Source organism: Arachis stenosperma, chromosome 7 (assembly GCF_014773155.1).
Source record: "Arachis stenosperma cultivar V10309 chromosome 7, arast.V10309.gnm1.PFL2, whole genome shotgun sequence".
Taxonomy (NCBI): Eukaryota; Viridiplantae; Streptophyta; class Magnoliopsida; order Fabales; family Fabaceae; genus Arachis; species Arachis stenosperma.
This window is the reverse complement of record NC_080383.1, coordinates 20,427,089-20,450,400: the sequence shown is the minus strand read 5'-3', so window position 1 is coordinate 20,450,400 and position 23,312 is coordinate 20,427,089. Positions and strand designations below refer to the sequence as shown.

At 37.9% G+C, this 23,312-nt stretch overlaps 1 non-coding gene across 1 annotated transcript; it reads right to left on the bottom strand.

The window, feature by feature from the left end:
- Positions 1-1,303: 1,303 nt before the first annotated feature.
- Positions 1,304-1,407, bottom strand: LOC130943155 (small nucleolar RNA R71). The gene has a single exon (XR_009071686.1). It is a non-coding gene; the product is annotated as a small nucleolar RNA R71 (small nucleolar RNA).
- Between the last annotated feature and the right edge of the window lie 21,905 nt (positions 1,408-23,312).

Below are 23,312 nucleotides of genomic sequence, written 5' to 3'. Positions count from 1 at the left end.
AACGCCAGCCAGGGTGCCTGGTTGGGCGTTTAACGCCCAAAAGGGTAGTGCATTGGGCGTTAAACGCCAGAATGTGCACCATTCTTGGCGTTTAACGCCAGGATGGCACAAGGGGGAGGATTTTGTTTTCAAAATCAATTTTTTTTTCAAGTTTTCAAAGTTTTTCAAAACCAAATCATATCTTTTCAATCAAATGTTTTCAAAATCAATTTCTTTCCTTTTTCAAAGATACTTGCTATCAATTAATGATTTGATTCAACATTTCAAGTATGTTGCCTTTTCTGTGAGAAAGGTTTAATGTTTGAATCATATCTTTTCTTGTTAGCCAAGTCATTAATTTTTAAAATCAAATCTTTTTTTTTTAAAAAAATTGTTTTCAAATCATATCTTTTCAATCATATCTTTTTAAAACCATAACTTCTCAATCAAATCTTTTTAATCACATCTTTTTCAAAATAGTTTTCAAATCATATCTTTTTGATTTCTAATTTCAAAATCTTTTTCAAAAATTACTTGATCTCTTTCCCACTCTTGATTTTCGAAAATTAATTAAAGTTTTTCAAAATGTTTTTAAAATCTTTTTAATTTAATTTTCGAAAATTTCTTCGCCTCTTCCCACATCCTTCTATTTATGGAGTGCCACTCCTTCTCAATGCACAATTCGAACTCTATCTCACTAAGTTCGAATTCTTCTACCTCTTTCTTCCATTTTCTATTCCTCTGACACCTCAAGGAATCTCTATACTGTGACATAGAGGATTCCATATTTTCTTGTTCTCTTCTCTTTCATATGAGCAGGAACAAAGACAAAGGCATTCTTGTTGAAGCTGACCCTGAACCTGAAAGGACCTTGAAACGAAAGCTAAGAGAAGCTAAGGCACAACTCTCTGTAGAGGACCTAACAGAAATCTTCAAAGAAGAAGAAGACATGGCAGCCGAAAATAACAACAATGCAAACAATGCAAGGAAGGTGCTGGGTGACTTTACTGCACCTACTCCCGATTTGTTGAGTCAATATCTTGTGCTTAAGCCTCAATTAGTTTCTCTAATGCAACAGAATTGCAAGTTCCATGGACTTCCATTGGAAGATCCTCATCAGTTCTTAGCTGAATTCTTGCAAATCTGTGACACTGTCAAGACCAATGGGGTTGACCCTGAGGTCTACAGACTTATGCTATTCCCTTTTGCTGTAAGAGACAGAGCTAGGACATAGTTGGACTCACAACCTAAAGAAAGCCTGGACTCATGGGAAAAGCTAGTCAATGCCTTCTTGGCAAAGTTCTTTCCACCTCAAAAATTGAGTAAGCTTAGAGTGGAAGTCCAAACCTTCAGACAGAAGGATGGAGAATCCCTCTATGAAGCTTGGGAAAGATACAAACAATTGATCAGAAAATGTCCATCTGACATGCTTTCTGAATGGAGCATCATAGGTATTTTCTATGATGGTCTCTCTAAACTATCCAAGATGTCTTTGGATAGCTCTGCTGGAGGATCTCTTCATCTGAAGAAGACGCCTGCAGAAGCTCAAGAGCTAATTGAAATGGTTGCAAATAACCAATTCATGTACACTTCTGAAAGGAATCCTGTGAACAATGGGACTAATCAGAAAAAAGGAGTTCTTGAGATTGATACTCTGAATGCCATATTGGCTCAGAACAAGATATTGACTCAACAAATCAATTTGATTTCTCAAAGTCTGTCTGGAATGCAAAATGCACCAAGCAGTACTAAGGATGCTTCATCTGAAGAAGAAGCCTATGATCCTGAGAACCCTTCAATGGAAGAGGTGAATTACCTAGGAGAACCCTATGGAAACACCTATAATTCTTCATGGAGAAATCATCCAAATTTCTCATGGAAGGATCAACAGAGACCTCAACAAGGTTTCAACAACAATAATGGTGGAAGAAACAGGTTTAGCAATGGCAAGCCTTTTCCATCATCCTCTCAGCAACAGACAGAGAGTTCTAAGCAGAACACCTCTGACTTAGCAACCATGGTCTCTGATCTAATCAAAACTACTCAAAGTTTCATGACTGAAACAAGGTCCTCCATTAGGAATTTGGAGGCACAAGTGGGACAGCTGAGCAAGAAAGTTACTGAACTCCATCCTAGTACTCTTCCAAGCAATACAGAAGAAAATCCAAAAGGAGAGTGCAAGGCCATCAACATGGCCGAATTTGGAGAGGAAGGAGAGGAAGTGAACGCCACTGAGGAAGACCTCAATGGGCGTGCACTAGCCTTCACTGAGTTCTCCAATGAGGAACCATGGGAATCTGAGGCTCAAAATGAGACCATAGAGATTCCATTGGACTTACTTCTGCCATTCATGAGCTCTGATGAGCATTCCTCCTCTGAAGAGGATGAGTATGTCACTGAAGAGCAAGTTGCTAAATACCTTGGAGCAATCATGAAGCTAAATGACAAGTTATTTGGAAATGAGACTTGGGAGAACGAACCTCCTTTGCTCACCAAAGAACTGGATGACTTGTCTAGGCAGAAATTACCTCAAAAGAGACAAGATCCTGGGAAGTTTTCAATACCTTGTACCATAGGCACCATGACCTTCAAGAAGGCTCTGTGTGACTTAGGTTCAAGTGTAAACCTCATGCCTCTCTCTGTAATGGAGAAGCTAGGGATCTTTGAGGTACAAGCTGCAAGAATCTCACTAGAGATGGCAGACAATTCAAGAAAACAAGCTTATGGACTTGTAGAGGATGTTTTGGTGAAGATTGAAGACCATTACATCCCTGCTGATTTCATAGTCCTAGAGACTGGGAAGTGCATGGATGAATCCATCATCCTTGGCAGACCCTTCCTAGCCACAGCAAAGGTTGTGATTGATGTTGATGGAGGTGAACTGATCATTCAAGTGAATGAAGAATCCTTTGTGTTTAAGGCTCAAGGATATCCCTCTGTCACCATGGAGAGGAAGCATGAAGAGCTTCTCTCAACTTAGAGTCAAACAGAGCCCCCACAGTCAAACTCTAAGTTTGGTGTTGGGAGGCCACAACCAAACTCTAAGTTTGGTGTTGAACCCCCACATTCAAACTCTAAGTTTGGTGTTGGGAGGTTCTAACATTGCTCTGAGAAAATGTGAGGCTCCATGAGAGCCATCTGTCAAGCTACTGACATTAAAGAAGCGCTTGTTGGGAGACAACCCAATGTTATATTTTATCTATTTTTCTTTGTTATTTTATGTTTTTTTTTTGTAGGTTGATGATCATGAGAAGTCACAAAAACAATTGAAAAAGCAAAAACAGAATGAAAAACAGGAAGAAAAACAGCACACCCTGGAGGAAGATGTTGCTGGCGTTTAAACGCCAGTAAGGCTAGCAGTTGGGCGTTTAACGCCCAGTCTGGCACCATTCTGGGCGTTTAACGCCAGAAAGGGGCACCAGACTGGCGTTAAACGCCAGGAAAGGGCAAGAACCTGGCGTTAAACGCCAGAAAGGGGCACCAGCCCGGCGTTTAACGCCAGAATTGGCTAAAAACGCAATTTTGCATGCCAATTGGTGCATGGATGACTTTTTCTTGACACCTCAGGATCTGTGGACCCCACAGGATCCCCACCAACCCTACCACCCTCTTTCTTCTTCACCCATTCACCAATCACCTCAATACCTCTTCCCCAAAAACCCTTCACCTATCAAATCCCATCTTTCTCTTCACCACTCACATCCATCCTTCATAAATCCCCACCTACCTCACCCTTCAAATTCAAACCACTTTCCCTCCCAAACCCACCCATACATGACCGAACCATGAGCAACCCCTCTCCTATATAAACCCTTCTTCACTCCTTTATTTTCATACAACCTAAACACCACTTCTCCCCCTCTTTGGCCGAACACAAAGCCATCCCCTTCTTCCTCATTTCTTCTTCTTCTACTCTCTTCTTTCTTCTTTTGCTCGAGGACGAGCAAACCTTTTAAGTTTGGTGTGGTAAAAGCATTGCTTTTTGTTTTTCCATAACCATTTATGGCATCCAAGGCCGGAGAAACCTCTAGAAAGAGGAAAGGGAAGGAAAAAGCTTCCACCTCCGAGTCATGGGAGATGGAGAGATTCATCTCAAGGGTGTATCAAGACCACTTCTATGAAGTTGTGGCCTTGAAAAAGGTGATCCCCGAGGTCCCTTTTTCACTCAAAAAGAGTGAATATCCGGAGATCCGACATGAGATCCGAAGAAGAGGTTGGGAAGTTCTTACCAACCCCATTCAACAAGTCGGAATCTTAATGGTTCAAGAGTTCTATGCCAATGCATGGATCACCAAGAACCATGATCAAAGTGTGAACCCGGATCCAAAGAATTGGCTTACTATGGTTCGGGGGAAATACATGGATTTTAGTCCGGAAAATGTGAGGTTGGCATTCAACTTGCCTATGATGCAAGGAGATGAACATCCTTACACTAGAAGGGTCAACTTTGATCAAAGGTTGGACCAAGTCCTCACAGACATTTGTGAAAAGGGTGCTCAATGGAAGAGAGATTCAAGAGGAAAGCCGGTTCAACTGAGAAGGCATGACCTCAAGCCCATCACTAAGAAAAGGATGGAGCAAACAAGAGACCCCACTCTTCATGAAATCCCTGAGATGCCTCAAAGGATGCACTTTCCGCCACAAAACTATTGGGAGCAAATCAACACCTCCCTAGGAGAATTGAGTTCCAACATGGGACAACTAAGGGTGGAGGACCAAGAACATTCCATCCTCCTCCATGAAATTAGAGAAGATCAAAGAATCATGAGAGAGGAGCAACAAAGACAAGGAAGAGACATTGAGGAGCTCAAGCACTCCATAAGACCTTCAAAAGGAAGAACAAGCCGCCATCACTAAGGTGGACCCGTTCTTTAATCTCCTTGTTCTTTATTTTTCTATTTTTCGAAAATTTATGCTTATGTTTGTCCATGTTTGTGTCTTATGATCATTAGTGTCTTAGTGTCTATGCCTTAAAGTTATGAATGTCCTATGAATCCATCACCTTTCTTAAATGAAAACTGTTTTTATCACAAAAGAACAAGAAGTACAGGATTTCAAATTTATCTTTAAAACTAGCTTAATTAGTTTGATGTGGTGACAATACTTTTTGTTTTCTGAATGTATGCTTGAACAGTGCATATGTCTTTTGAATTTGTTGTTCATGAATGTTAAAATTGTTGGCTCTTGAAAGAATGATGAAAAAGGAGACATGTTACTGAGGATCTGAAAAATCATAAAAATGATTCTTGAAGCAAGAAAAAGCAGTGAATACAAAAAAAAAACGAAAAAAGGAGAAAGAGAAAAAGAAAGAAAAAAGAAATAAAGTTGTGATCCAAGGCAAAAAGAGTGTGCTTAAGAACCCTGGACACCTCTAATTGGGGACTCTAGCAAAGCTGAGTCACAATCTAAAAAGGTTCACCCAATCATGTGTCTGTGGCATGTATGTATCCGGTGGTAATACTGGAAGACAGAGTGCTTTGGACCACGGCCAAGACTCAATAAGTAGCTGTGTTCAAGAATCATCATACTTAACTAAGAGAATCAATAACACTATCTGGATTCTGAGTTCCTAAAGAAGCCAATCATTCTGAATTTCAAAGGATAAAGTGAGATGCCAAAACTATTCGGAGACAAAAAGCTACTAGTCCCGCTCATCTAATTTGGAGCTAAGTTTCACTGATAATTTGGAATCTATAGTATATTCTCTTCTTTTTATCTTATTTGATTTTCAGTTGCTTGGGGACAAGCAACAATTTAAGTTTGGTGTTGTGATTAGCGGATAATTTGTACGCTTTTTGGCATTGTTTTTAGTATGTTTTCAGTAGGATTTAGTTAGTTTTTAGTATATTTTTATTAGTTTTTAGTTAAAATTCACTTTTCTGGACTTTACTATGAGTTTGTGTGTTTTTCTGTGATTTCAGGTATTTTCTGGCTGAAATTGAGGGACCTGAGCAAAAATCTGATTCAGAGACTGAAAAGGACTGCAGATGCTGTTGGATTCTGACCTCCCTGCACTCGAAGTGGATTTTCTGGAGCTACAGAAGCCCAATCGGCGCGCTCTTAACGGCGTTGGAAAGTAGACATCCTGGGCTTTCCAGCAATATATGATAGTCCATACTTTGCCCAAGATTTGATGGCCCAAACCGGCGTTCAAAGTCACCTTCAGATTTCCCAGCGTTAAACGCTGGAACTGGCACCAAAATGGGAGTTAAACGCCCAAACTGGCATAAAAGCTGGCGTTTAACTCCAAGAAGAGTCTCTACACGAAAAATGCTTCATTTCTCAGCCCAAGCACACACCAAGTGGGCCCGGAAGTGGATTTTTATGTCATTTACTCATCTTTGTAATTCTTAAGCTACTAGTTCCCTATAAGTAGGACCTTTTACTATTGTATTTTTCATCTTTGGACATCTAGTTCTTAGATCAGATCTTGGTTCTTCTGGTTCCCTCTCTGGGACCGAAGCCAATGATCACTCTTGTTCTTATGTATTTTCAACGGTGGAGTTTCTACACACCATAGATTAAGGTGTGGAGCTCTGCTGTACCTCGAGTATTAATGCAATTACTATTGTTCTTCTATTCAATTCCGCTTGTTCTTATTCCAAGATATTCATTTGCACCCAAGAACATGATGAATGTGATGATTATGTGACGCTCATCATCATTCTCACTCATGAACAAGTGACTGACAACCACTTCTGTTCTACAAGCAAACAAGGCTCTAATGTTTATCTCTTGGGTTCTTTAACCGGAATCTTCGTGGTATAAGCTAGAACTGATGGCGGCATTCAAGAGAATCCGGAAGGTCTAAACCTTGTCTGTGGTATTCTGAGTAGGATTCAATGATTGAATGACTGTGACGAGCTTCAAACTCCTGAGGGCGGGGCGTTAGTGACAGACGCAAAAGAATCACTGGATTCTATTCCGGCCTGATCGAGAACCGACAGATGGATAGCCGTGCCGTGACAGGGTGCGTTAAACATTTCCACTGAGAGGATGGGAGGTAGCCACTGACAACGGTGAAACCCTTGCATACAGCTTGCCATGGAAAGGAGTAAGAAGGATTGGATGAAGACAGTAGGAAAGCAGAGAGACGGAAGGGACCAAGCATCTTCATACGCTTATCTGAAGCTCTCACCAATGATATACATAAGTATCTCTATCTTTATCTTTATGTTTTATTCATATATCATCTATACCCATTTGAGTCTGCCTGACTAAGATTTACAAGGTGACCATAGCTTGCTTCATACCAACAATCTCCGTGGGATCGACCCTTACCCGCGTAAGGTTTATTACTTGGACGACCCAGTGCACTTGCTGGTTAGTTGTGCGAAGTTGTAGTGATCACGATTTCGCACACCATACTCCGTAGAGAATTCAGATTGCTTGCCACCCGGTTGGAACAATAATGATCAACAAGAAGACGGGTGTAAAAGCAAAGTTTGGGTCCCCAGAATTCATTCTGGCAATCAACACTCTTGGGGCCCTATCACTTGCTTTAACTTGCTTGAAGACTTTCTGCGCCTGGTTTGGGATCCGGGAGGCAATTGGAATTACAAACATTGGTGGAGATTCCTGGATCAGTACAAGCATAAGCCACCATGACAAGGAGCTCTCCAAATATCCAACTTAAGGACTTTAACTAAAACTGTAGGTGGGAGACAACCCACCATGGTATAATCGTTCCTTTTATTCCTAGTTTATTTTATTTTTATTAGTGTCATTCATAATGTTTGCATTAGTATCTGCATACTGCATTCTGCATTTTGCATAAAAAAAAGAGAAGAGGCACGCGACGCGACAGCGTCGCTGACGCGTCCGCGTCATAGGTGCCTTGAACATGGGAAGACAAGAAACAGAGAGTCACGCGGAAGTGTGGCTGGAGGCGTGCCTTTGCCAAAAATTGATCAACGCGACCGCGTGGCTGACGCGTTCGCGTCATTTGCGTAATAGCCTCCCCACGCGTCTGCGTCACCCACGCAAATGTGTGGCCCTGTAAAAACGACGTAAACGGGTGTATAGAAGCAAGTTGTGATGGAGTGGGGCTGAAATGGTGCTGGAAGCACAAACCCCATCACGCGTACGCGTCGCCCACGCGTCCGCATCACTTACAAATTGCGCCAACCGCGTGAACGCGTGCTTCACGCATCCGCGTCACCTGCACCGCGCAGCTTATCCAAATCACCACCAACTATCTTATATTTTCTTTCCCAAATCTAAATCTTCTCTTTCCTTTCTTTTTCTGTTAATTGGTTTTGAAAATTTATTTGGGTCATTATTTTTCTTGTGGATTGTTAAGGAATTTTTTTTTGACAATTATATATTACTTTTTATAGGGTTACTTGCATGTTCAATTTAATACTTTCAATAACTTATTTACCATGCATGCTAAGTGTTTGTGAAAAAGCTCATATGGCATCATGCACTACTTTTATATTATCCTACTACTTTAATGCCTATTTTTCACAAAACCCCTTTTATATCTTATTAATTAAAATATAATTATCAATACAAATAGATTGTTAGTTTGAAAGAGATGATAATCTAACTTGGGCATTTAATGCTTGATCTATGCTATTCATGCCTTTGCCAGTATGCCAATAAACATCTTGCATTTAATAGCCATCACATGCACTTGCCATATTTCCAATTGATGAACTTTTCACATGTAGTCATGACCATGTGTTAACAACATCCTTCTTTACCGTGCATTGATTATCACTTGTACCATCCTCTTCCTTGCTCTAACCCTTAGCTTTAAAAGTTACTTTCTTTTTCCCTTTTCAGGATGGCCACCAAGAAGGGTAAAGAGAAAGCTACTCCCAAACCACCGGCAAGGAAAGGAACAAAAAAGAGCACCAGCCGAGAAACCACAACCCCCATCCACTTGCACATCTTAGCATGCACCGAGGACGGTGCAATCTTTAAGTGTGGGGAGGTCGATACCGAATTTCAGGGGTTAGTTACCTTCTTTTCAACACCAATACTCTATTTTCTTTGTTTGTTCATTGTTGCATTTGCATATTTGATTGTATGTTTGTTTGATTTTATGCATATTCTACTTGGTTGAAAAATAATAAGTTTCTTCTAAAGACCCTATTTTGAAAAATTTTACTAATTTAAAATAAAATTTTTTGTGTTAAATTTGTTTGAAGTTGTATTTGGAACATGATTTTTGAGCCAAAGAACACACAACCTGTGAGATTTTGAGCTTATTTATATGGTTACATTATTTAACCATAAATTTTTATTCTTGTGTGTTTTCTTCTCTATAATTGTAATCTTTGCTTTGTTCTATTCTATATGTCCATTATTTAGTGTATTTATGTGCTTGCATATAATTGAGGCCATTACTTGTTTTTGCTCACTTATCCCAAATAGCCTACCCTTTCAATCACCTTTGTTAGCCCCCTTAAGCCTTTTTACCCCTTCTTCTGTTTTATAACCACATTACTAGCTTTAAGTAGAAAAACAAAATAAAAATCTCAAGTTAAATCCTTGGTTAGCTTAAGATAGATATTGTGTATAAATTAAGTATGGAGAAATTTATGGGAACATGGGATGAAAAAAATAAAATAAAAAAAATAAAAAAAGGGAAACTAAATTGAATAAGTTATCTCAAAAAAATTTGGGAAGCATGCTCATGTGAAATCAAAATAAATTAAGTTACCATGTGCATAGATAAAAAAAAATTGAGTAATTAAATAAGGGGATACAAAAATTTCTCCAATGCAAAATAAAAAGAATCAATGCACATGGGACAAAATTCAAAATTAAATTTGGTGCATGAGCATGTAATACAAAAGTGGGAAAATTTGGGTAAGTAGGTAAAAGAACTTTGAAATTATATAAAGTATGTATGTTAAGTGAGATCTTAGACTAATTAAGGATTCACTTTGTTAGCTCACTTAGCCTTATATATACATCCTTACCTTTACCTCATTCCCATTACAACCTTGAAAAGACCTAATGATGTTTGCATTGGTACATTAAATATTTGTTAATTGGTTAGATAAAGAGCAACGTTTGAAAAGCATGATTAGAGAAGAGTAGAGTGAATTACCCTATACACTTGAAAGATTAGAGTGCATATACACTACCAGTGAGAGTTCAATGTTGATTCTATGTTTCCTGCTTTTATGAGCTATCTTCTTACAAGTTTAGTTGTCTTTTATTATGTAATTTGAATTAGTGGAATTTGATTCATATTTGTCTTGGAGGACTTATTTACTTTTAACCAAGTAGGTAGAAACATTTTGCATGTAGTTGCATTCACATAGATAGGTTGCATTGCATACTCTCTATCATTCTTCTTCACTTCTTTATAGCTTCTCTTGAGCTTAGCATGAGGACATGCTAATATTTAAGTGTGGGGAGGTTGATAAACCACTATTTTATGGTTTATCTTGTGCTTAATTGAGTGGATTTTATCAATCTTTCATACACTTATTCATATGATTTGCATGAGTTTACGTTTTCCTTCCTGATTTTGTGCTATGACTGAAAACATACTTCTTTGGTCTTAATTTTGATATGTTTAATCTTCTCTTATTACCATTTGATGCTTTGATATGTGTATTAAGTGTTTTCAGAGATTACAGGGCAGGAATGACTTAGAGGATGGAAAGGAAGCATGCAAAAGTGGAAGGAATACAAGAAGTTGAAGGAACTGCAAAGCTGTCAGCCTGACCCTCTCTCACTAAAACGACCATAACATGAGCTGTAGAGATCCAAATGATGCGGTTCCTGTTGCATTGGAAAGCTAACATCCGAGACTTCGATTTGATATATAATTTGCCATAGTGGCCATACATCTAGGCGACGCGGATGCGTGCTCCACGCGGATGCATCGCAGTGACGAAAATCAGCGTGGCAGATTTCGCAATCAGCGATTTCTGGGCTATTTCCAGCCTAGTTTCAAGCTCAGAAAACACAGATTAAAAGCTGCAAAGTGGAGGTATGAGGGGAGACAACTCATAATTAACTTTCCATAATTTAGATGTAGTTTTTAGAGAGAGATGTTCTCTCCTCTCTCTTAGGATTTAGGATTAGGATTCCTCTTAAAGGATTTATGATTTCTTATTATTTCAACTTACAATTTCTTCTGAGTTCCAGGTTCAATATTCCTTTTATTTATTTTTCCAATTTAATTTATGAACTTTTTCATGTTAGATTTGAATATTCTATTTAATATATTTTGAGGTATTTTCAGATCTATGATGTGTTTCTTTTATTTATGATATAAATAATTTAGAATTTTCTCTTTTGGCTTTGGTTAAGTAATTGGTGACGCTTGAGTTATCAAACTCGAGGTGCTGATTGAAAATTGGAATTCTTTGCTGATTAATTTGGATTCCACTAACTCTAGTCTTTCCAAGGGAAAGACTAGGACTTGAGGATTCATATTGATTTATCCACCTGACTTACTGGTGGACGAAATTGTGATCACATGTTATTTGTTTATAAAGGATGTTTACTCTTAGGGCACTGTTTATTTTTTTCACAACTCCGTTCAACTAACCAGCAAGTGTACTGGGTCGTCCAAGTAATAACCTTACATGAGTAAGGGTCGAATCCACAGAGATTGTTGGTATGAAGCAAGCTATGGTCACCTTGTAGATCTCAGTTAGGCAGATTAAACATGATACTTAATTAGATTCAAATAATAAAATAGATAAAATAAAAGGGATAGAAATACTTATGCAGATTCATTGGTGGAAATTTTAGATAAGCGGAATGGAGATGTTGTAGAGCTCTCGGACGCCTGCTCTCCCACTGCTTCTACTCAATCCTTCTTACTCCTTTCCATGGCAAGCTTTATGTAGGGCATCACCGTTGTCAGTGGCTACATCCCATCCTCGCAGTGAAAGCTAATGCTCACGCACTCTGTCACAGTACGGCCAATCACCGGTCGGTTCCCTCCCCTACTGGAATAGAATCCCTCTTTTGCGTCTGTCACTAACGCCCAGCAGGTTACAGGTTTGAAGCTCGTCACAGTCACTCAATCCTAGAATCCTACTCGGAATACCATAGACAAGGTTTAGACTTTCCGGATCCTCATGAATGCCGCCATCTATCTAACTTATACCACGAAGATTCTGTTGGGGAATCTAAGAGATACACATTCAAGCCTTGTTGCATGCAGAACGGAAGTGGTTGTCAATCACGTGTGTTCATAGGTGAGAATAATAATGAGGGTTATCTAACTCATCATCATTCATCATGTTCTTGAGTACGAATGAATATCTTGGAATAAGAATAAGATAGAGAATTGAATAAGAGAAAATAGAACTTCATTAATCTTTGAGGTACAGCAGAGCTCCACACCCTTAATCTATGGTGTGCAGAAACTCCACCGTTGAAAATACATAAGTGAAAGAGGTCCAGGCATGGCCGAATGGCCAGCCCCCTAAAACGTGATCAATAGTCTCTTAGGATGAGGAATAAAACAAAACTGAGACCAAAGATGTCTAATACAATAGGTAGATGTCCTATATATACTAGACTAGCTACTAGGGTTTACATGAGTAAGTAATTGATGCATAAATCCACTTCCGGGGCCCACTTGGTGTGTGCTTGGGCTAAGCTTGATCTATCCATGAGCTGAGGCTTCTCTAGGAGTTGAATTTCGAGTTATGATGTGCTTTGGGCGTTCAACTCCGGATCATGACGTTTTTCTGGCGTTTAACTCCAGAAAGGAGCGTGTACTTGGCGTTCAACGCCAAGTTTCGTCGTCATTCTTCGAATAAAGTATGGACTATTATCTATTGCTGGAAAGCCCTGGATGTCTACTTTCCAACGCCGTTGAGAGCGCGCCATTTGAAGTTCTGTAGCTCCAGAAAATCTATTTCGAGTGTAGGGAGGTCAGAATCCAACAGCATCAGCAGTCCTTTTGTCAGCCTTTTTCAGAGTTTTGCTCAAATCCCTCAATTTCAGTCAGAATTTACCTGAAATCACAGAAAAACACACAAACTCATAGTAAAGTCCAGAAATGTGAATTTAACATAAAAACTAATGAAAACATCCCTAAAAGTAGCTTGAACTTACTAAAAACTACCTAAAAACAATGCCAAAAAGCGTATAAATTATCCGCTCATCACAACACCAAACTTAAATTGTTGCTTGTCCCCAAGCAACTGAAAATCAAATAGGATAAAAAGAAGAGAATATACTATAAAGTCCAAAATATCACTGAATATTAATTTAATTACATGAGCGGGACTTGTAGCTTTTTGCTCCTGAACAGTTTTGGCATCTCACTTTTTCCTTTGTAGTTCAGAGTGATTGGCATCTTTAGGAACTTAGAATTTCAGATAGTGTTATTGACTTTCCTAGTTAAGCATGTTGATTCTTGAACACAGCTACTTATGAGTCTTGGCTGTGGCCCTAAGCACTTTGTCTTTCAGTATTACCACCGGATACACAAATGCCACAGACACATAACTGGGTAAACCTTTTCAGATTGTGACTCAGCTTTGCTAGAGTCCCCAGTTAGTGGTGTCCAGAGCTCTTAAGCACACTCTTTAGCTTTAGATCACGACTTTAACCACTCAGTCTCAAGCTTTTCACTTGGACCTTCATGACACAAGCACATGGTTAGGGACAGCTTGATTTAGCCGCTTAGGCCTGGATTTATTTTCCTTGGGCCCTCCTATCCAGTGATGCTCAAAGCCTTGGACCCTTGCTTTAAAATTTTCGCCATTTTTTTTATTTTTTTATTTTTTATTATTTTTTTTTCACTGCTTTTTCTTGCTTCAAGAATCAATTTCATGATGTTTTTCAAATCATCAATAACATTTCTCTTGGTTCATCATTCTTTCAAGAGCCAACAATTTTAACACTCATAAACAACAAGATCCAAAGACATATGCACTGTTCAAGCATTCATTCAGAAAACAAAAATATTGTCACCACGTCAATATAATTAAACTAAATTCAGTAATAATTTCGAAAATTATGTACTTCTTGTTCTTTTGAATTAAAACATTTTTCTTTTAAGAGAGGTGAAGGACTAATGGATTTTATTCATAGCTTTAAGGCATGGTTACATACTAATGATCATGAAATAAAGACACAAAAACATAGATGAACATAACACTTAAAAACTGAAAACAGAAAGAAATAAAGGACAAGGAATGAATCCACCTGTAGTGGCGTCTTCTTCTTGAAGGACAAATGATGTTCTTAAGCTCTTCTATGTCCCTTCCTTGCCTTTGTTGCTCCTCCCTCATTGCTCTTTGATCTTCTCTTATTTCTTGGAGAATGATGGAGTGCTCATGATGTTCCACCCTTTAGTTACTTCCAATATTTGTGTGGAGGATAACTTATCCCTTGAGGTATCTCAGGGATCTCTTGATTTGCAGCCACATGTGCTACCCCTGAGCTATGATGGCTTTGTGAGTCTTTCCATTTCCCATGACTCAGAGGTGGAAGCTTTTTGTCTTCCCTTTGAGGTTTCTCTGGCTTTAGGTGCCATTAATGGTAATGAAAAAGCAAAAAAAGCTATGCTTTTACCACACCAAACTTAAAATATTGCTCGCCCTCGAGCAAGAAAAGAAAGAAGAGAAGAAGAAGAAGAAGATGGAGGTGAGTGAGGGGAGATGGATTCGGCTATATGGGTGGGATTGGGTGGGAAAGAATTTTGAATTTTGAAGGTGAGTGGGGTTTATGGGAAAGGGTGAGTGGTGAATGAAAAACAGAAGGGATTACCATGAATATAGAGAGATAGGGCGAGGTAGGTGGGGATCCTGTGAGGTTCACAGATCCTTGAGGTGATCCTGTGGGGTCCACAGATCCTGAGGTGTCAAGGAATTCCATCCCTGCACCAAATAGGCATGTAAAATGCCTTGGCACACCATTCTGGCGTTTAAACGCCCATTGGTGCACGTTCTGGGCGTTCAACGCCCATGTAATGCATGTTTCTGGCGTTGAACGCCAGTTTCATGCTTGTTTCTGGCGTTCAGCGCCAGTTTGTCCTCTCTGTGCACATCCTGGCGTTTAACACCAGGTTGTTGCTTGTTTTGGGCATTCAGCGCCAGAATGGTGCTCTGTTCTGGCGTTGAACGCCAGATAGATGCACCTTACTGGCGTTGAACGCCAGCCTGTGCTGCCTCCAGGGTGAAAATTTTTTTCTTCTGTTTTTGACTCTGTTTTTAATTTTTTTGATTTTTTCGTGACTCCTCATGATCATGTACCTAATAAAACACAAAAATAACAAAGAAACAAAATAAAATAAAATTAGATGAATAAAATTGGGTTGCCTCCCAACAAGCGCTTCTTTAATGTCAATAGCTTGACAGTGGCTCTTATGGAGCCACAAGATGATCAGGTCAACTTAAGTGTGGTATTCCCAACACCAAACTTAGAGTTTGGATATGGGGTTTGAACACCAAACTTATAGTTTGGTTGTGGCCTCACAACACCAAACTTAGAGTTTGACTGTGTGGGCTCTTCTTGACTCTGAACTGAGAGAAGCTCTTTATGCTTACTCTCTTCTGTCACAGAGGGATGGCCATGTGTTTTAAACACAAGGTAGTCCCCATTCAATTGAAGGACTAACTCACCTCTGTTGACATCTATCACAGCTCCTGCTGTGGCTAGGAAAGGTCTTCCTAGGATGATGCATTCATCATCTTCCTTCCTAGTGTCTAGGATTATGAAATCAGTAGGGATGTAAAGGCCTTCAACCTTTACTAGCACGTCCTCTACTATTCCATAAGCTTGTCTCATTGACTTGTCTGCCAATTGTAATGAGAACAAGGCAGGTTGTACCTCAATGATCTCCAGCTTCTCCATTACAGAGAGTGGCATAAGATTTATCCCTGACCCCAGATCACATAGAGCTTTTTCAAAACTCATGGTGCCAATGGTGCAAGGTATTAAGAACTTGCCAGGATCTTGTCTCTTTTGAGGTAGAGTTCTCTGAATCCAAGTATCTAGTTCACTAATGAGCAAGGGAGGTTCACTTTCCCAAGTCTCATTACCAAACAGCTTGGCATTCAGCTTCATGATAGCTCCTAAATATAGAGCAGCTTGCTCTCCAATCACATCTTCATCCTCTTCAGAGGATGAATATTCTTCAGAGCTCATGAATGGCAGAAGGAGATTTAATGGAATCTCTATGGTCTCTAGGTGAGCCTCAGATTCCTCAGGATCCTTAATAGGAAACTTCTTCTTGCTTGAGGAACGTCCCAGGAGGTCTTTCTCACTAGGATTTTCGTCTTCCTCCTCCTTTGTACATTCGGCCACTTTGATTAAATCAATGGCCTTGCACTCTCCTTTTGGATTTTCTTCTGTATTGCTTGGAAGAGTACTGGGAGGAGTTTCAATAGCTTTCTTACTCAGCTGGCCCACTTGTGCCTCCAAATTTCTAATGGAGGATCTTGTTTCATTCATGAAACTGAAAGTGGCCTTTGACAGGTCAGAGACTATATTGGCTAAATTAGAAGTGTTTTGTTCAGAATTCTCTGTCTGTTGCTGAGAAGATGATGGATATGGCTTACTATTGTTCAGCCTATTGCGTCCACCATTGTTAAAGCCTTGTTGAGGCTTTTGTTGATCCTTCCAGGAGAAATTTGGATGATTTCTCCATGATGAGTTATAGGTGTTTCCATAAGGTTCACCTAAGTAATTAACCTCTGCCATGGCAGGGTTCTCAGGATCATAAGCTTCTTCAGAAGCTGCCTCTCTATTACTGTTGGTTGCATGTTGCAGTCCATTCAGATTTTGAGAGATCATGTTGACCTGTTGAGTCAACACTTTGTTCTGAGCCAGTATGGCATTCAGAGCATCAATTTCAAGAACTCCTTTCTTCTGAGGTACCCCATTGTTCACGGAATTCCTCTCAGAAGTATACATGAACTGGTTGTTTGCAACCATGTCAATGAGTTCTTGAGCCTCTCCAGGCGTTTTCTTCAGGTGAATAGATCCACCTGCAGAATGGTCCAATGACATTTTCGAAAATTCAGAGAGACCATAATAGAATATATCTAATATGGTCCATTCTGAAAACATGTCAGATGGACATCTTTTAGTCAGCTGCTTGTATCTTTCCCAAGCTTCATAGAGGGATTTACCATCTTTTTGTTTGAAGGTTTGAACATCCACTCTCAGCTTGCTCAGCTTTTGAGGAGGAAAGAACTTATCTAAGAATGCAGTGACAAGCTTATCCCATGAGTCCAGGCTATCCTTGGGTTGAGAATCTAACCACACTCTAGCTCTGTCTCTTACAGCAAAAGGGAAAAGCATGAGTCTGTAGACTTCAGGATCAACTCCATTCGTCTTTACAGTCTCACAGATCTGCAAGAATTCAGTTAAAAACTGATAGGGATCTTCAGATGGAAGTCCATAAAACTTGCAGTTTTGTTGCATTAAAGCAACTAGTTGAGGCTTAAGCTCAAAGTTATTGGTTCCAATGGCAGGAATGGAGATGCTTCTTCCATCAAACTTGGATGTTGGCTTTGTGAAGTCACCAAGCATTCTCCTTGCATTATTATTATTTTCGGCCATCACCTCTTGTTCTAATGTTTCTGAAAGGTTGTTTCTGGATTGTTGTAATTTAGCTTCTCTTAATTTTCTCTTCAGAGTCCTTTCAGGTTCTGGATCAATTTCAACAAGAGTGCCTTTATCCTTGTTCCTGCTCATATGAAAGAGAAGAAAACAAGAAAAGAAAAAGGAATCCTCTATGTCACAGTATAGAGATTCCTTTATGTTAGTAGAAAAAGAAGGGGTATAAGAATGAAGAAGGGGGTTCGGATTTTTGATGAAGAGAGATGAAGAGAAGTGTTAATAATTAAATAATTAAATAAAATAAGAAAAGAGAAGAGAGATTTCGAAAATAATTTTTGAAAAGGAGTTAGTGATTTTCGAAAATTAGAGATAAAATGTAATTAAAATTAAAACATGAAACAATTAATTAATTAAAAAGAATTTTTGAAAAAGGGAAGAGATATTTTCGAAAATTAGAGAGGGAAAGGTAGTTAGGTGGTTTTGAAAAAGATAAGAAACAAACAAAAAGTTAGTTAGTTGATTGAAAAAGATTTGAAATCAAAATTGAAAAAGACATGAAGATAAGAGGTTAGATAGGATATTTTGAAATCAAATTTTGAAAAAGATAAAATTTTTGAAAAAGATCAAATAACAGATAAAAAGATTTAATTCAAAAATTTTGAAATTACTTACTTCACTAACAAGAAACTACAAGATAAGATTCTAGAACTTAAAGATTGAACCTTTCTTAACAAGAAAGTAACAAACTTCAAATTTTTGAACCAATCACATTAATTATTAGTGAATTTTCGAAAATTACATATAAAGATAAGAAAAAGATTTTTGAAAAAAATTTGAAAAAGATTTTTGAAATTTTCGAAAAATAGAAAAAAAATGAAAAAGATATGATTTTTGAAAAAGATTTTGAAAAGATAAGATTTTTAAAATTGAAATTTTGACTTGACTAGTAAGAAACAACAAATTTTGAAAATTTTTGGCCAAGTCAACCCAAAATTTCGAAATTTTGGAGGGAAATAAGGAAAAGATAGTTTTTTGATTTTTGAATTTTTTAATTATGAAGGAGAAAAACAACAAAAATGCTCAATGCATGAAATTTTTAGATCAAAACAATGAATGCATGCAAGAATGCTATGAATGTCAAGATGAACACCAAGAACACTTTGAAGATCATGATGAACATCAAGAACATGATTTTGAAAAATTTTTGATGCAAAGAAAACATGCAAGACACCAAACTTAGAAATCTTTAATGCATGAAAAATGTGAATGCAAAGATGCACATGAAAAACAACAAACAACACAAAACAAGAAATCATCAAGATCAAACAAGAAGACTTATCAAGAACAACTTGAAGATCATGAAGAACACTATGAATGCATGGATTTTCGAAAAAATGCAAGAAAAATTTTTAAAGCATGCAATTGACACCAAACTTAAAAATTGACTCAAGACTCAAACAAGAAACACAAAATATTTTTTATTTTTATGATTTTCTAATTTTTTTGGATTTTTATTAATTTTTTTTTTCGAAAATAAGGTTTTGAAAGACGAAAAATAAAAAGAAAAATTTTGAAAAAGATTTTTGAAGAGAAAATTACCTAATCTGAGCAACAAGATGAACCGTCAGTTGTCCATACTCGAACAATCCCAGGGCAACGGCGCCAAAAACTTGGTGGACGAAATTGTGATCACATGTTATTTGTTTATAAAGGATGTTTACTCTTAGGGCACTGTTTATTTTTTTCACAACTCCGTTCAACTAACCAGCAAGTGTACTGGGTCGTCCAAGTAATAACCTTACGTGAGTAAGGGTCGAATCCACAGAGATTGTTGGTATGAAGCAAGCTATGGTCACCTTGTAGATCTCAGTTAGGCAGATTAAACATGATACTTAATTAGATTCAAATAATAAAATAGATAAAATAAAAGGGATAGAAATACTTATGCAGATTCATTGGTGGAAATTTTAGATAAGCGGAATGGAGATGCTGTAGAGCTCTCGGACGCCTGCTCTCCCACTGCTTCTACTCAATCCTTCTTACTCCTTTCCATGGCAAGCTTTATGTAGGGCATCACCGTTGTCAGTGGCTACATCCCATCCTCGCAGTGAAAGCTAATGCTCACGCACTCTGTCACAGTACGGCCAATCACCGGTCGGTTCCCTCCCCTACTGGAATAGAATCCCTCTTTTGCGTCTGTCACTAACGCCCAGCAGGTTACAGGTTTGAAGCTCGTCACAGTCACTCAATCCTAGAATCCTACTCGGAATACCATAGACAAGGTTTAGACTTTCCGGATCCTCATGAATGCCGCCATCTATCTAACTTATACCACGAAGATTCTGTTGGGGAATCTAAGAGATACACATTCAAGCCTTGTTGCATGCAGAACGGAAGTGGTTGTCAATCACGTGTGTTCATAGGTGAGAATAATAATGAGGGTTATCTAACTCATCATCATTCATCATGTTCTTGAGTACGAATGAATATCTTGGAATAAGAATAAGATAGAGAATTGAATAAGAGAAAATAGAACTTCATTAATCTTTGAGGTACAGCAGAGCTCCACACCCTTAATCTATGGTGTGCAGAAACTCCACCGTTGAAAATACATAAGTGAAAGAGGTCCAGGCATGGCCGAATGGCCAGCCCCCTAAAACGTGATCAATAGTCTCTTAGGATGAGGAATAAAACAAAACTGAGACCAAAGATGTCTAATACAATAGGTAGATGTCCTATATATACTAGACTAGCTACTAGGGTTTACATGAGTAAGTAATTGATGCATAAATCCACTTCCGGGGCCCACTTGGTGTGTGCTTGGGCTAAGCTTGATCTATCCACGAGCTGAGGCTTCTCTAGGAGTTGAATTTCGAGTTATGATGTGCTTTGGGCGTTCAACTCCGGATCATGACGTTTTTCTGGCGTTTAACTCCAGAAAGGAGCGTGTACTTGGCGTTCAACGCCAAGTTGCGTCGTCATTCTTCGAATAAAGTATGGACTATTATATATTTCTGGAAAGCCCTGGATGTCTACTTTCCAACGCCGTTGAGAGCGCGCCATTTGGAGTTCTGTAGCTCCAGAAAATCTATTTCGAGTGCAGGGAGGTCAGAATCCAACAACATCAGCAGTCCTTTTGTCAGCCTTTTTCAGAGTTTTGCTCAAATCCCTCAATTTCAGTCAGAATTTACCTGAAATCACAGAAAAACACACAAACTCATAGTAAAGTCCAGAAATGTGAATTTAACATAAAAACTAATGAAAACATCCCTAAAAGTAGCTTGAACTTACTAAAAACTACCTAAAAACAATGCCAAAAAGCGTATAAATTATCCGCTCATCACTTACCTTCGTAGTTAGAGTGGGAGCAAAATCCAATTCTCATCACAATTGATAAGGATAACTAGGATAGGACTTCCAGTTCTCATAACTTGCCAAGAGCTTTTCTAGTTATTAGTTTATTCCTTTTGCCATTTACTATTCTTGCTTTTTATCTTATACATTAAAAACCCCCCAAAAACATATCTTTTTCCATAACCAATAATAAATCATACCTCCCTGCAATTCCTTGAGAAGACGACCCAAGGTTTAAATACTTCGGTTTATAAATTTTATTGGGTTTGTTATTTGTGACAATCAAAACTTTTGTACGAAAGAATTTTCTGTTGGTTTAGAAACTATACTTACAACACGATTACTTTTATTCTTTACCAATAGAAAATCTGATCTTCAAGGCTCAAGAAGCAAGATCAAGAGAAAAACTTTTCAAAATTCTTAGATGTCTTTAAAAAGTTACAAATCAACATTCTGTTTACTGAGCCCCTTAAACAAATGTCTCTGTTTGCCAAATTTATAAAAGAATTGTTGACCAAGAAAAGATCATTTCAATAATATGATAAGGTAATTCTCACCAAGGAATGCAGTGCTATCATTCAAAGAAAACTACCACAAAACTAAATGATGCAAGAAGTTTTCAAATTCCTTACACGTAGCCAATAGATTAATAAAATTTTCAAATGAGATAGTGGAAAATGCATTAGTCAATTATCCTAGGAAGACCATTCTTGGCCATCGGACAAGCACTTGTTGATGTTGAAAGAGGAGAGCTCACACTAAGAATTCATGAAGAACAAATAGTCTTTAATGTCTTTAAAGCCATACAATATCCAAGCGAATCAGAACAAGCAAAGGATTGCATGTCCATTGATTTGGTTGATACCCTAATCCAAGAAGTTGTGGACGAAGGAATCCTTGAAAACCCTTCATATTCCAAAGCTAAAGAAGAATTGGACAATACATGACTTATAAAAGACGACACTGGGGAAGGTGTGAGATACCCCAACCACCAAACTAGGATATTCAACGTCAAGCTAGTGACGATAAATAAGCGCTTGTTAGGAGGCAACACAACAATAGTTAGTATTTTCTTTCTTGTTTTTGTTTAAAAGGTTTTAGTCATCATCATCATATTCTTATTCCCCTTCACCTTCCTCCATTGCATACATATTTTCACCCTTTTTAATTGTATTTATTCTAAAAAAAACCCACGTTAATTAGGTTCTATCTTGTTCTTTATGCAAGTATGCTTATATCCATAGTTTACATCTATTAGCAAAATTCTGTAAAACTCTCTAAGTTTGGTGTCAACCCCTAAGTTTGGTGTTGGTAACACCATGGATCATAAAAGACTGACACAAGAAGCAGTGATGATAACCGAACAGACTCGGGTAAGATCGGAATAAGATAAATTCTTGCTACTAGTGGTTAGTTATTTTCTTTTCCTTTACTTTCATCTTTTCTGTTTTAATTCTCCTTGTTTTTCTCTCCCTGAATACATAGCATACTCTATCTTTCTTATTCTATCCTTCTTTTCTCATCTTATACTTAAAATTTGAATGTTGTTCTCCCAGTAACTATTTTTATGGAGAATATCTTGACGAAGGAATTGAAGTAAATTATTCAAAAACAAACAGCGGAGGTGCTTAAGAATATGTGGTTGTATTTGAAGAGATTTGAAATGCTTGAATCTTGAGAAAACAGAAAGAGAATCTTCAAGAGCAGAAATTTAAAGAAGTGTTATGAGATTTCAATCATCAATTCCTTGGAGCAGTGACAAAAAAATTGAAAGATAAAAAAAATCAAAAGTTCCAAGACTCTGAGTACCAAAGATCTAGTTATGTGTCTGTGGTGTTTTTATTCTAAGGATAGACTTGGGTTAGTAAATCCGAGGAGTGATTTATCACCTAGTAACTTGGGCCAACTAGACCAGAATTATTGATTGAAAGCCTGTTTAACGAGTTGTCTTATGACAAAATATTTAGAAGTTCAAAGAGGCTCGGGGCATCGATGTCTAGATCAAAACCCTAGTTATGTGCTTGTGAGGTGAATGTGCCACGGAAAAACCTCTAAAAGTGGCCTTGTGACAGAACTCTTAGAGTAAAAAATTGTGAAGATCTTTCTCTAAATTCAAATAAAAAGTGACTGCCTCCAAATCATACAAATTCAAATGAAATCTCATAATACAATTCGAGTTTCAATTTTTGGAAACTCCTAATCCTAAGTACGTAAGATTCATGAATAATAAGAGAAGCCAAATGCAACCATAAATAATTATCATAAACTCCAATTTTTGTTTTCAAATCTTAAATGCTTTTCAAATCTCTTTCATTAAGCTAAACTCCGTTTATCTTTCTTTTTGCTTGAAGACAAGAAAAATTTTAAGTTTGGTGTTGTGATGACAAGTTATTTTTTAAGCGATTTTTAAATTTTTTTTATTTATTTTCTTAAGTTTTAATTAAATTTCTTATGTTTTTGAAAAGAAT